Source organism: Narcine bancroftii, chromosome 4, assembly GCF_036971445.1.
Source record: "Narcine bancroftii isolate sNarBan1 chromosome 4, sNarBan1.hap1, whole genome shotgun sequence".
Taxonomy (NCBI): domain Eukaryota; kingdom Metazoa; phylum Chordata; class Chondrichthyes; order Torpediniformes; family Narcinidae; genus Narcine; species Narcine bancroftii.
This window is the reverse complement of record NC_091472.1, coordinates 278,630,810-278,646,002: the sequence shown is the minus strand read 5'-3', so window position 1 is coordinate 278,646,002 and position 15,193 is coordinate 278,630,810. Positions and strand designations below refer to the sequence as shown.

The following is a 15,193-nucleotide window of genomic DNA, read 5'->3' as shown; positions in this document are numbered from 1 at the left end:
GTCCTGAATTTAGAAAGTGTTTGTTTTGATTGATTTGGTCAGTTTCCAAGATTAGATGGTGTTGGATATTTTTCCCCATGGATAAATAGTAAATGATTTATTTTCTGTTGAAACTAGTTTATAACTACTTCTCTTTCTTCAATTGGTGCACTATCCTTATATTGTCAATAGTAGAGTTGGCCATCCTGCAAAATTACAGTGGGAAGTTGCATCAACATCGTAAGTTTCAGGTACAGAAAAATTAGACAGAAGTGATGAACGTGCTTGAACATTCGGCCCCAGTCAAGTCACGTTTATTATCATCTGATTGTACAAGTGCAACCAGATGAAGCAGCAGTTCTGGTCCTTGGTGCAAAACACTCAGACGTTCATGCAGTATATAATACAAGCATTCATCTATACAGATAAATAAATAAATAGTATTTAATAACTATGAGGATCTCAGATGGTTTGTGAGCAGTTATTCAACATTCTTATTGCCTGTGAGAAGAAGCTGGTCCTCAGCCTGGTGGTGCTGGCTGTCATTCTCCTGTATTTCTTTCCCCACTGGAGCAGCTGAAAGATACTATATGCATAGGAGAGCTGTATTGCTGCATTTTAACCAATTATGTTCATAATGGGAAGTGTTTCATTCCATAATATTGATTAATCTGTCATCATGATCAACACATCTAATCAATGATTCGTGTAACATTATTACTTGTTAGACATTACATTGAGAAATTATGAAATGTTTATATCATTAATGATGAATTTATCTTTACTGAGTTTCAAAAAAGGCTTAAAGTAAATTCACAAGCTGCACAGATTTTAAAGGGAATTAGGGTGAGCTCTTAACAATTATTGGCTAAGTCAAAAACAAATTGAGATATAATTAGTGAAATGTGCTGCCTGTACAGCAGACCTTGGTGAAATGAATTTAATTAAGATTAGTTTTAGTGTGCTTTTTTTTTGCTGTTTTTAAACGTGAAGAGCAAAGGTTCAAGTTCATCTTCAATTTAATCTCAAATTAAAATCCTTTTGACAATGTCTCTTTCTCTTTGGCTTGGCTTCGCGGACGAAGATTTATGGAGGGGGTAAAAAGTCCACGTCAGCTGCAGACTCGTTTGTGGCTGACAAGTCCGATGCGGGACAGGCAGACACGGTTGCAGCGGTTGCAGGGGAAAATTGGTTGGTTGGGGTTGGGTGTTGGGTTTTTCCTCTTTTGCCCTTTGTCAGTGAGGTGGGCTCTGCGGTCTTCTTCAAAGGAGGTTGCTGCCCGCCAAACTGTGAGGCGCCAAGATGCACGGTTTGAGACGTTATCAGCACACTGGCGGTGGCCAATGTGGCAGGCACCAAGAGATTTCTTTAGGCAGTCCTTGTACCTTTTCTTTGGTGCACCTCTGTCACGGTGGCCAGTGGAAAGCTTGCCATATAACACGATCTTGGGAAGGCGATGGTCCTCCATTCTGGAGACTTGACCCATCCAGCGCAGCTGGATCTTCAGCAGCGTGGACTCGATGCTGTCGACCTCTGCCATCTCGAGTACTTCGACGTTAGGGATGAAAGCGCTCCAATGGATGTTGAGGATGGAGCGGAGACAACGCTGGTGGAAGCGTTCTAGGAGCCGTAGGTGGTGCCGGTAGAGGACCCATGATTCGGAGCCGAACAGGAGTGTGGGTATGACAACGGCTCTGTATACGCTTATCTTTGTGAGGTTTTTCAGTTGGTTGTTTTTCCAGACTCTTTTGTGTAGTCTTCCAAAGGTGCTATTTGCCTTGGCGAGTCTGTTGTCTATCTCATTGTACATTTCTCAAAAAAACACAACAAAACAATGTACTTGGTATCTAATCCACTAACTGAGTGGGAATTCCAAAGATAGACCATCAGAAAAAGTAGTTAACACCTTAAAATTGTATATTTAATATTTGCTGGTAATAAATGTCAATGTTATGCTTCTCTTGTAAAGGAACAAAATAAAAATTTAACAGTTATAAACCTTCTGTGAAGTGCAATTTTCATTTTGCTGATCCAATATTATGATTAGAAATTAACTTAATGACAATAATGATATAAGATTCTTTAACATTACAGTTTTTTTTTCCATATCTCTTGTTATTGTGGTTACTTACTGAAAAAAAAGCTATAATCGAGGACATTTTTCTGTTTCAATTTTTTTTTTAATTTAAGTTTAGACATACAGCATGGTAACAGGTCCTTTTGGCCCACAAGTCCAAGCCACCCAATTACAAGCAATTGATCTACAACTCCCAATATATTTTAAATGGTGGGTGGAAACCAAAGCCCCCAGGGAAACCCACACAGACAGAAGCTGTCTTCGCTGGGATTAAATACCCCTCTCTGTAACTGGATCCTGGACTTCCTAATGGAAAGAGCACAGTTCATCCAGGTTGGCAGTAGAACATTGAGCTTCATTGCACTGAACACTGGCAAACCTCAGGTCTGTATGCTCAGCCTGCTCCTGTTCGCGGTACTGACCCATGATTACAACACCAGATCTAGCTCCAACAGTCATAATTTCCAGATGACATGAAAGGTAGTGGGCCTCATCAGCAACAACAATGAGTTTCCCCACAGAGAATAGGTGGAAAGTCTCATGATCTTATGTGAGAATAAGACAAAAGAAATGATTGTGGACTTCAGGAGGACCAGGAATGACCACCCTCCACTACACATTAATAGCTTAGTCCTGGAGAGAATAGAGTGCATCAAGTTCCTCAGAGTCCACTTAAAATGTTCAGTTATCAGGAAAGCACAACAGCAACTGCACTTCCTGAGAAGACTGAGGCGGGCAAGGCTACCAGCCATCATCCTGTCAGCTTTCTACAGGAGCTCCATCAAGAGTGTCCTGGCCAGTTGCATCACAGTGTGGTACAGTTGCTGCAGAGAAATGGATCAATCCACAGGACCATAAGAATGGCAGAGAGGATAACTGGAGTCTCCCCCTCCTTCTCCCCCCCAAACCTGGTCATCAACATGATCTCCAAGGATCTTTGTTTGAATAGGGCCCAAAAACTGTTGAGGATTTCTACCACCCCACACACAGCATCTTTCATCAACTCCTATCAGTAAAGAGATACTGGCATATCAGAGCTAGAACCAATTGGCTGAGAAACAGCTTCTTCCCATGAGCAGTAAGACTGTTAAATTGCTAAAATAAACTGCCCATACAAACCCTCTAATACTCTACTATTTATTAAATAATATTTTTAAATTAAAATTCGTATATGTATTGCATTTGTATCATTTTTCTGTATGTGTGTTATGTCTGGATGTGTGTTTCCATGTTTTTACAATGAGAACTAGAGAATGCTGTTTTATAGGGTTGTACTTGTACAATGAGATGATAATAAACTTGAACTTCGACTAAATATATGTTTAGGAAAGTAAAGCCGCAAGAAACTCCGCTGCTCACTTTTCTCAAATTTGAAAAACAACCTTTCACAACCACTCTCTATTTCCTGTGATTAATTAAGTTTTTCATCTTTGTTGCTACATACACTTTTACTCCATATCAAGCTTAATACGTAACAAGTGTTCTGTGCTTTCTTCCCTATTGTTTGGGATCTACGTTTGATGCCTACAACACATGATAGTTTAATTTTCCACATTAATCCCATAATCCCAATGTTTTTGCTCTTGTAGAAAGACATAGTTAGTATAACAATTGGTCAGTCTATATGAAAATAAATGCAGACTTTGATAGAAAATGTTTCAGATGAAGGATTAAATGTTGTTATGAAGATCATTCCTTGAGGGTCAGGCAGCAGCTTTCAGTGGAAATGTTAATCAGCGTTTCCCTTTCTCGAGGAGTATTTGCACCTATGGGTGCTGCCTGACCCACTGAGCTCCTGCAGCAGACTCCAGCGCCGGTGTCACCCTCGCCGCTGGTGAATGTGCTACAGACCCACCTCCGACATCCGGGTGTTCGCATGTGAGCTATACTCTGGGCTGCTGAGCATGCGCAGTGCAGTCGTCGGGGCTCTGCAGAAGGTCACTGTCATGGGTGTGGAGGACAAGACGATGTTGAAGATCGGAGAGCCCGAGGATGAAGAAGAAGAGGAGGAGGAAGAGAAGGAATTGCTAGATACCTTAACGACCATCAGAGAACAATGTGACCAGAAAGAAAAAGGTGCACAATTGAAGTTGAGCCTGGACACATGCACAGAGCGAGTGAACTCTAGATCGCAAACAGAAGAGACCTGCACTGAAGAGCTTTTTGATTTCCTGCATGCTCATGATCACTGTGTGGCTGAACAAATTTTCAGTAAGTTGAAGTGAAGTCCAAATCTGAAGAAACTACGAGAATTTATATAGGTTGAGAATTGCGACGTTCATTGATTTCTGACTGTATAAATCTTCGTGGTCCACTGCACAATGATTTGGGTACTGCTTTTATTTTATTTTGACTTGGTGCCAGCAGTTGTTCATGATTAATAAACTTATTGAACTTGAAAAAAAAGATAATTCCTTGCTTTTTGACAATAATTTCTTGAAAACTGCAAGGCTTATTCTGAAAGCCATAAACATGTAATGCTTTAAGTTATTTTAAATGCCAAATTATATCTTGAAACATTCCTTAACACACTAAACAGTTTAATGTCAATTTGTCAATTTTCCATGTAAATTTTCTTTACTTCTTCACAACTCTTAAACAATGTTGAAGAATAGCGCATCATCTCTTTCAAAACCTTTTCCTGGCTCTTGCTGCATTTACCTTGATTATGACTGATGTACTTCCTACTATCTCCCTTGGCCTTGAAACTTTCTCTCCAAACATCTCTATATTTCTCACTTCTTTAAGGACATCTGTTAACAACCCACTTCTTTGGAGATGAAGGATATTTCCTATTTGGATCAATATCTAGATTTTTTCCATTGGCTCTCTGAAATACCTTGTGGTATTTTTTTGTGTAAAAGTAACATATTTATTCTTTCGTTTTCTTTGGGTTGACTTCGCGGACGAAGATTTATGAAGGGGTATCTCCACGTCTGCTGCAGGCTTGTTGGTGACTGACAAGTCCGATGCGGGACAGGCAGGCACGGTTGCAGCGGTTGCAAGGGAAAATTGGTGGGTTGGGGATGGGTGTTGGGTTTTTCCTCCTTTGTCTTTTGTCAGAGAGGTGGGCTCTGCGGTCTTCTTCAAAGGAGGTTGCTGGCCGCTGAACTGTGAGGCGCCAAGATGCACGGTTGGAGGCGAGATCAGCCCACTTGGCAGTGGTCAATGTGGGAGGCACCAAGAGATTTCTTTAAGCAGTCCTTGTACCTCTTCTTTGGTGCACCTCTGTCTCAGTGGCCAGTGGAGAGCTCGCCATAGAACACGATCTTGGGAAGGCGATGGTCCTCCATTCTGGAGACGTGACCCAAGCCAGCGCAGTTGGGTCTTCAGAAGCATGGACTCGATGCTTGCGGACTCTGCCATCTCGAGTACTTCGATGTTGGTGATGAAGTCATTCCAATGAATGTTGAGGATGGAGCGGAGACAGCGCTAATGGAAGCGTTCTAGGAGCCGTAGGTGATGCCGGTAGAGGACCCATGATTGGGAGCCGAACAGGAGCGTGGGTATGACAACGGCTCTGTACACGCTGATCTTTGTGTGTTTCTTCAGGTGGTTTTTTTTCCAGACTCTTTTGTGTAGTCTTCCAAAGGCGCTATTTGCCTTGGCGAGTCTGTTGTCTATCTCTTTGTCGATCCTTGCATCCGATGAAATGGTGCAGCCGAGGTCGGTAAACTGGTTGACCGTTTTGAGTTCAGTGTGCCCGATGGAGATGTGGGGGGGGCTGGTGGTCATGGTGGGGAGCTGGCTGATGGAGGACCTTGGTTTTCTTCAGGCTGACTTCCAGGCCAAACATATAGTGAATAAACAAACACAATTTGGACATCTGGATTTTAAAAGCATTCAGAATTATTACATTCATAGGTTTAAATGTCCATCATAAATAAGAGATGGATTTTGTCATCAGGATTAATCTTGTCACTTTGTCTTAGCATGAGATTTTGTGTGATTTAAAAAAAAAATCCAAAATGGCAGTGAAGTGTGGATATTTTTTGGTGATGCCTGTGTAATGCACAGAACTAAGATTTCCACTATATCATACTACATGTTACAATAAACAATGACAGTTGACTCTTAACTACCCTCTGAAATGGCCTTGCAAGCCAATTAGTTCAATTATCAATAGGAAACAAATAGTGGCTCTGTCAATGACACATAAATAAGATTTGTGTTTTTAAAATATATTATTCAAGCAGTCAAATAATCTGATTATAAGAGCATACAATTTATTACCAGATTCAGTGAGATATTAAAAGATTACTATCACATATCCCGAGAGGTGCCTGATATTTGCAATAGGAAGGGATGGGCATAATCTCTGTTCCGGACATTTCTAAATTCTGTTAGTTTGGTTATGTTTGGCCACATGCCAAAAGAGGTGGTTTCCTCTTGTGGGTGCAATGGAGACCACACTTCTCATTACACTATGACAGTTCAAGTTGAAGTTTATTTATCATCTGATTGTACACATACAAGTATGTTCTCTGGGTGTAAAACACTGCAATCGCAGGGCCAAACTGTTACATATTATTTACTTGGTTATTGATGCTAACTGTAAGAAATGTTTATTATATGGTTTACATGTGCATTTGTCAACATTTTTCTTGCATGATTCTAAATTTTACAAGAACGAAGGTGATATTTTTGTTGAACTAATCTCAGATTCCCTTAATATCTAACTCTTATCAATTTTTGTCTTGAATACATGCAATGATTTTTCCTCTCCAGTTTTAAGATTCTAAATTTTACAAGAAAAAAGGTGATTTTTCTTTTCAAATGCTTTGATTCCCTTAATATCTAAAACTCTTATCAATTTCTGTTTTGGATGCATGCAATCACTTTTCCTCTCCAGTTTTCTTGGGTGAAAAATTACAAGAATTCTTTGTCAACTTTGTGAAGACATTTCTTCTCATGCAACTCTCAGGTGCTAACCTCTTATGTTTAAATCAAGGGCCATGGCAGTCATATCCCAACCATGGGAAAGGCACATCTACTTCTGCCATGTTAAATCTATGTCAATCAGATCAACCCACTATCACCTGATTATTCATCAGTTTATATTTAGTTTCCTTCATCTCTCCTTATAGGCATCCAGCCTCTCTACCTTTTACTCAAGAAATCTATCTGGTAAGCATCTGCTGCACTTTTAGAAGCATATCTCACACAATATCCCTTGTAGGTTCTCTCTAGTGGCCTATGTCATTCCAAAATGATACCTTTAAACTTGAACTCAAATCCTTTTGTAATTAAAACCACAAGCTATTTGCCTTTCATAATCCATGTGGTTACATCTTTCAGGTGCTATAACTAAGCATTGATAATGGGATATGAAGTGGAAAATATAACAGCTAAGTATCTAATTTCTCTCCAATAATTCCCATCCAGAAAGTGGCCAAGCATAGATTTTGGATATAGATAAAATTGGGCTTAGTTGTCAAGGTTCTCTTGGTAAAATAAGTCACAAGATTCATATTCAAGGGTCAAGTCTTAAGAATGGCAATTTTAATTAAATATTAAAACAATTTCAGGATCCCATAATCCAGCCTGCAGAATAATTAGGACAGGTCAAGGAGAGTGCTGCCTCCTGTTGCCAACAAAAGCAAATCTCACATAATAATGATGTATCATCAACTAAAATGTTACCTCTTTTTCTTGCTCCAAGGACTGCTTTTGTGCAAGTTCTGTTCTAAGTTCATATTAGTTTTCAATTTTTGAAACTTAATGTCACCTCTTTCCTCCCCTGATTCTTTAATTTATCCACTTTGGTGTTTCAACCAAGCCCTCAAATTACCACTCATAAGGATCTATCCATTCTTCCTTTGTCCAGATCCCTCCAAGTTGCTCCTAACCAACCGTCTCTTTTTTCCCAAACTAGCTGTGATAAGATAATTCACACCCCTCAAGCACCTTTTCCCACCTTTTCATAATTGTTGTTGCTGTTTTCTTCAAGGCAAAAATAATAAACACTCCTTGTAAACAATAATTTTTTTCAAAAGGTTTGCTTTCTGAAAAAAAATGGCGGTTATGATAGACAACTACAATCTGTACACAAAGATACTTTCAGATTTGCTGTATCATGTAGGAAGTTGGAGAAACATTAAATTAACTTTTATTGAATTTAGCCCATTTAATCACATGATGATGCCGACACATCGCATTAGTTCAACTGACCTAAAAATGTTTTGCTGCTGATTTAACTGATGCCTCTCGTGTCAGTGCCCAACAATAGTCATCCCAGCAATGATGGATTCCAGTTGCCCTGATACTGCTTTTCCATGGTCGCAAAGTCCTGGTGAAACCTTTCACCATATTTGTCACTGAGTGCACCAAGAACAGCAGGGAAGAAATGCAAGTACAATTGCAGAAAATGAATTTTCAATGTTGTATTTCATCTCTGGCATCACTAGGGGGGTGTAGGGGGTGCAGACTGCACCGGGTCTCACCATCAGAGGATGACACCAAAATGACTGTCTATAAATCTGTGCAGCATTTCATCAGATATTTATTATTCTTTATAAAATATTCCAGTAAAGAAGGTATTAATGAAGGTGCTAGGTATTAATGTTGAGATAGTCGAATGGGTTCAACGGTAGATGCCAGAGAGTCATGGTGGATAAATGTCTGTCAGGATAGACGCTGGTGACAAGCCTCAGGGATCAGTGTTGGGTCCCTTGTTGTTTGTCATTCATATTAATGATGTGGATGATGGAGTGGTAAATTGGGTTAGTAAATATGTGGATGATACAAAAATAGGGGGAGTTATGGATAGTGAGGATGGTTTTCAGAGACTACAGAAGGATTTGGACGGCTTAGAAGAGGGGGCTGAAAGATGGCAGATGGAGTTTAATAGCGATAAGTGTGAGGTGTTTCATTTTAGGAAGAATAATTAAAACAGGATATATGCGTTGAAGGGGAGGACATTGAGGAATGCAGACGAACAGAGAGATCTTGGAATAATGGTTCCTCATTCTTTGAAAGTGGAATCATGTGGATTGAGTGGTGAAGAAGGCTTTTGATATGCTGGCCTTTATAAATAAAAGCATAGAATATAGGAGCTAGGAGGCAATGTTAAGACTATTCAAGGCATTGGTGAGGCCAAATTTGGAATTGTGTGTGCAGTTTTGGTTCCCAAATTATAGGAAGGATATCAACAAGGTAGAGAGGGTGCAGAGAAGATTTGATAAAATGTTGCCTGGATTGCAGTATCTAGAATACAAAGAAAGATTGATTAGACTGGGTCTTTATTCTTTGGAGCGTAGAAGGATGGAATGGGATTTGATAGATGTATTTAAAATTATGAGGGTGATAGATAGAGTAGATGTGAATAGGCTCTTCCCTTTGAGGGTAGGTAAGATTGGAACGAGGGGTCATAAGTTAAGGGTTAGGAGGAAAGGTTTAGAAGTAACATGAGAAGGAACTTCTTCACTCAGAGAGTGGTGGCTGAGTGGAATGACCTTCCAGAAGAGGTGATTGCAGCAAGGCTAATGTTATCATTTAAGAAAAGGTTGGATAAATGCATGGATGTTGGGGGATTGGAAGGTTATGCATAGGGAGCAGGTAAGTGGGATGAATGGAGATCACTTAAATCGGTGTGGACTAGAGGGATCGAGATGTCCTGTTTCCTTACTGTAATGGTTATATGGTTATAGTTAGTTATTATAGCAACAAAATCATTTTCTTAACTTCATCTTCCATGTATCAATATACCTACAAGACTAAAACTCTATGATTATTTACTTTTTGAACCTTCTAATGTGCTCTAGTCAGAGCTGCCCCAACTCAGGGCTGCTGCCGCCGCCATCCACCCCCTCTGCTCAGCGCTGCTGCCGCCACCCCTCTGCTCAGCACTGCTGGTGGCACCCACTGCTCATTGTCACTGCCACCACCCACTCCTCACTCAGCACTGCTGCCATTACCCCTCCCCCATTCAGTGTCACTGCTGGCACCCATTTCTTTTACACTCGGTACACTTCTACACTCGGTCCATGGTGGGGTGGAGGGGGGGGGGTGACCACCAGGTGACACCAACCTTAGTGACACCACTGCACTTCATGGTTTTGCATGCTTGAAGTAGACTTAAAATAGGACAGGAAGTCACAAAAATAGGTTATTTCTAAAAAAAGGATATGTGACAGGAACATTTAAAGGTGAGTTTTGTGATCAACAGCCCAAAATCCAGCAAATACATCCAAAAGTGTTCAGGAAGCAAAATTTTCGTTGTCCAGTGTCATTGCCAGGTGGGTAACTTTCTTTTCCCTTTGAAATTCTTAAATGTGTGGTCTCATTCACAATCCACTTCCATCTTGCCTATAATTCTATATTTGACTATCCCAGTTTCAAACATTTTAGCAGTGCGGAAAGAGCAGTTATTGAAGCAACAAGAAATATTTTGTGTAATCAAGAGCCATTTTTTCCATTTGACATCTTGAGCTAATCAGCCATTTTTTTTCCCTGGTTCATGAAATGCATAGTATTTCCTTATTAAAATACAGCCTTTGAGGTGGTCTACACACTTCACATCTCTTGTGCTTTTTCTTGCTGGGTTGTATTTTTAAAAATATTATTGATTCAATTGCATTGATTTGCAAATGGGTTTTATTTTTATACAGTATCATCAAGAAGCTCTAGAAAATTTGTGGGCATAAATTTAAATTAATATTGACTCAAGAATTCAAGAAGAATGCTTAACATTGCCCTTTCAAGAGCAATTAAGGATTGAAAGTAAATTCCATGTTTGCTAGCCAAATATACATCGAAAATGAGTAAAAACAAGCCAAGGGAGAAATTTGCACTTTCATTTTGAATTTGATATATCATTATTGTCTTGTTTCTTTCTGCAATTATTTTTATTTACTGTGTGGAGTTTATAACTGCAACATATTGCCTGTTAACCCACATTTATGCAATTGTATTTCTGACATTTTTACTGCCAATATTTTTTTGTAGTCAGAGTGCAATTTCTTTCACAAAGATGTGGTACATTAATTTTCTTCTCAAGAATGATTTCAGCTATCAATTTTATTTTATAATCAACATTTTGCTTTAATACAGGAAAAAAAGAAATTATATTTGAGGGTGTCACAAGTTCCTTTCATTTGTTTTGTTAGTCTCCATAAAGGTAAATTGTTTAATATGTATTCACCACTAGTTTCAGAAACAGCTACTCTCCATCCACCATCAGACTCAACTAATTCAATCAGAGGCCCATTTAAGGACTCTTACTTTTGCAATTTATGGATTTTTATTCTCTCTGGATTGCAGTCAGTTTGGTTACATTTCTTTATTTCTTTACATGTACATATATCTTCTTGAGTACAATTTTTGCACTACCAATAAGTGATAATTCTGCCTCACCTGCAGGAAAAAGTATCTTTGGGTTGTATATGATGTCATGTATGTACTCTGACAATAAATCACCACTGTCCTATGTTTGTTACGTTTGGGGGCAGATGTGTCTTCAGAATTTTGTGTTATATTCCCATTCGTAAAGCAGGATTCCATGCACTGTTTAACTGAACCCTTTTCTCTTTAACATTATACCCTGCACTTTTGTTTTTGTTCTTGGATAGCATGCAAAACTATATCACGGCATATGACAATAAATAATTCAATTCAATTGTTCTAGTTCTAAGATTAGAGATAAGAAAATACTGATGAGATGCAGTTCCACTAATAGATGCCATCTTTTAAAAGATGCAGAGTTAAAAAAAAGCGTCTCAGGGGAACGGGACAGTTTGCATTCTGTAATTAACACCCCACCTGCCCTCTGCCAAGGGGACAGGAAAGGTTAAAATTGCTCCTGTAGAAGTTATGAAGCAACCCAGTCCACCTTTTGAGTTTTATTTTTGGAAATGCAAATCTAGAAATGTGTAGATAATATTACATTAACCTCAAAGGACCTAATATTTCTGCAATGTTCACAGTGCCAGCTGGATCCTAAACATTCATATTGAAATATTAAAGTACAGTTCACAATCTTAAAATTAGAAAGGAAACATACCGTTGGAAATGCATTGCCCCATTACTCCAAGATGTTACATGATGTGGTCCCAATAAAGCTGCGCAGGAAATTAAAAGGAGAAGTTAGTCAAATGAATCCTATTATACAATAATTTGTGGTCAATTTTTATGTTCAGAAATAGGATACACCTTTGAAGGATGTGAATGTGTTGAGGCTAACAATTTCATTATCAGGTTACCCACATTGTGACTTGCTCTTTCTCCATGACCCATATCTTTAACTGCAAATGTTGGAAAAGGTAAAATGTCATATAGGAACATTTATTCTGGTTTAGGTTGGTGTATAAGTTAGTTGAAGCTATTAATCCCAAGTTTCCTCTTTGCCACAATAGCAGCAGATCTCTGACGGGGCATGACTATCACTCGTGGCCTTTTGCCCTATCTGTTTCCTGTTGTAAATCATTGATAATGTGGTCCAAAGCACCACCTTCAGATCACTGTAGAGGGAATGAAAGATAATTTGCCATTCAGCTGTGATAATGGTGCAAACTGAGTTTAAAAAAAACAACCAAAAAGTTTTGGATCATAAATTCAGATTTGCCAATGCACTTGTTTATCAGTCAAATTTTGTGACCATTTGTGCATCATAAGGAACTTTGGAGAGAATATTGTACTTGATGGAAACTCTTACATTAGTGGTCAAATAGTAATTGTGTTGGAATTCATTTCTAGAAGTGAACATCATGTAAATGTGACAACTATTAGTTCAGTACAATTTTTCCCATCTATCCTCACTGAAATCAATGTTTGCAGTTTAATTGGAATGCTATCATACAGACAATTCACATTGAAGAAATCTAAAGTAAAATGTAACAAATAACCGGATGGACCTAATTCAACATTTTTTAAGTTCCTGGATATCAATAAAACTTAGATTCATTGGATGAATATTAAATGCTAATAAAGTAGTAATATTTATATAAAATTAATACCTTAGCATTAATCCATATAGTTTAATCCAATTAATTCAATGATTAGTCTTTTGTGGTCTGTGTTTTGTTATGCTGGTTGCACCATTACATCATTCTAATGAATGCTTCAACCAGCACTCTGTAACTCCAATTCATATGACAATTAATATTTTATATTTAAGATTTCTAGTTGTGGTTTGCATCAGAAGTACAAACATTCCTCATGTCTACCAAGTGAATATTATCACAATTTTAATGAAACTAGAGACGCACCAACAACTGCTCTGTATAAATATTGCACAAAGAACACAAGCAGAATCATTTAACAGTGTGATGAAATGTTATGTCATGGTTTCCAAACAAGTAATACTTGGAGATAGATGGAATTTATTCTAAAATACTAGGAGACAAAAAGAGGAATTCTAAAGGGCACTGATGTTGTTTACATGCAAGCCATTAATTTTTTTTCTCACAATTATGCCAGAAAATGTAATCAGAAATGCAGTTAAATGTCAACGATCCCACAAAATTCAAGTTATTATTTTCAGATCTTTTAAGAAACCCCATTAAATTTTAAATTTTAGATTTCAAAGCTCTACTGCCACCTTCAGGCTAACAGTCATGCAAAGGGACAAGGTCTCCTTTGGCAGTTTCCTGGGATGAAGATGATTTACCTACACCGTGGTTTTGTGGGTTCTGAGTTGGCAAATGAGATCTAAGTGGGGATCCTGGATTCTTCTTGTGCTGATGCCGAAGACGGAAGATAGAATCAGTATTTATTGTCATGAACAAGTCATGAAATTCAGGGTTTTGTGGCAGCATCACAGAGGAAATATTCATATTATAATCATCTTACAACATTACTATAAGAAAAAAAATTAAAAAGTGTTGTCTTTGATTATTCAGGAATTTGATAGTAGCAGGGAAGAAGCTGTCCTTGTACCATTGAGTGCTTGTCTTCAGGCTCCTGTACTTTTTTCCTGATGGTAGCAGCTTGGATAGAACAGTGTTTTAATGGTCCTTTACTCTTTCTGTCATTTATCAGAGGGCCACATGTATTCCTCCTTCTCAAAGCTTGAATGCTTCCCCACTCTGAACAGTCAAGAGCCATGGATGGGACAGCTCCATTTCTCCATGTAGGCTTTGAGAACATACTTTATCTCTTCTAACTCAGACAAAAATTGGGATTTGATTCTTAAATTAGTTAACACTTCTTCACTATGTGCTCGACATACTCTTATTCAGTTCCAAGTTTTACATCAGACTTACATGTCTAAAGACAAATTATCCCATTTATTTCCTGATCTAAATCCCTGATGCGATAGATATAACGATGGGAAAGCAACCCTAATACATATGTTCTGGTCTTGTCGAGCTCTTGAACCTTATTGTGTTTTTTCAATAATATTTCATGTTAATGTTGAAGCTAATCCTTTTATGACTTTAAAGTGTTAGATGATATTAATGAGATATTTTCTCCATCTGATTGTCAAGTCATACCATTTACAACTCTTATGGCAATGAGAGCTATCCTACTTAGAAAGATCCTATTCCACCCAATAGTACTCAGTGGTTACGTCATGTCTTGCTTTAATTTAGAAAAGACCAGGTTGTATGCTAACACTAATTTTCATAAAGCTTGGAGTCCTTTTATGGACTATTTTCAAGCTCATTAAATCTGTTTGTCTTGATCATTGAAGATATTTATTTATGTATATGGCTTTTCCTTCAGTTCGTAATGTTTTATAGATTCGGCAGAACTATACTACCTTTAATTATGTCAAAACATCCCATTTTTTTTTGGTAGGGGATTTGAGTTCTTTCCTTTGGTGTTTTTTCTTCCTTTCTGTCAATCTGACAACATTGTATGGGGAAGGGGTATATCGCTATTGTTTTATTTTTGGAAATCCACTTATATTCTGAGGGTAGGGGAGATTGGAACAAGGGGTCATAAGTTAAGGGTTAGGGGGCAAAACTTTAAGAGTAATATAAAAGGATGCTTCTTCAATCAGAGTGGTGGATGAGTGGAATGATCTTCTGGAAGAGGTAGTTGCGGCAGGGTCAATTCTGTCATTTAAAAGTAGGTTAGATGACTACATGGATGTGAGGGGGTTGGAGGGTATGGGCAAGGGAGTGGGTAGTGGAACTAGTGAAGTTTCTCATAAATTGGTGTGGACTAGAAGAGCCGATATGGCCTGTTTCTGTT

General features: G+C 38.4%; 1 long non-coding RNA gene and 1 pseudogene across 1 annotated transcript in view; one reads left to right on the top strand and one right to left on the bottom strand.

The window, feature by feature from the left end:
- LOC138762007 (uncharacterized) overlaps positions 1 to 15,193 on the bottom strand; it is a 146,083-nt gene that overhangs the window by 43,964 nt on the left and 86,926 nt on the right. The window contains exon 5 of the long non-coding RNA XR_011356709.1: positions 12,057 to 12,114. This is a non-coding gene — a long non-coding RNA (uncharacterized lncRNA). The remainder of the gene's footprint in view (positions 1 to 12,056; positions 12,115 to 15,193) is intronic.
- Positions 3,577 to 4,468, top strand: LOC138760140 (cytochrome b-c1 complex subunit 6, mitochondrial pseudogene; annotated as a pseudogene).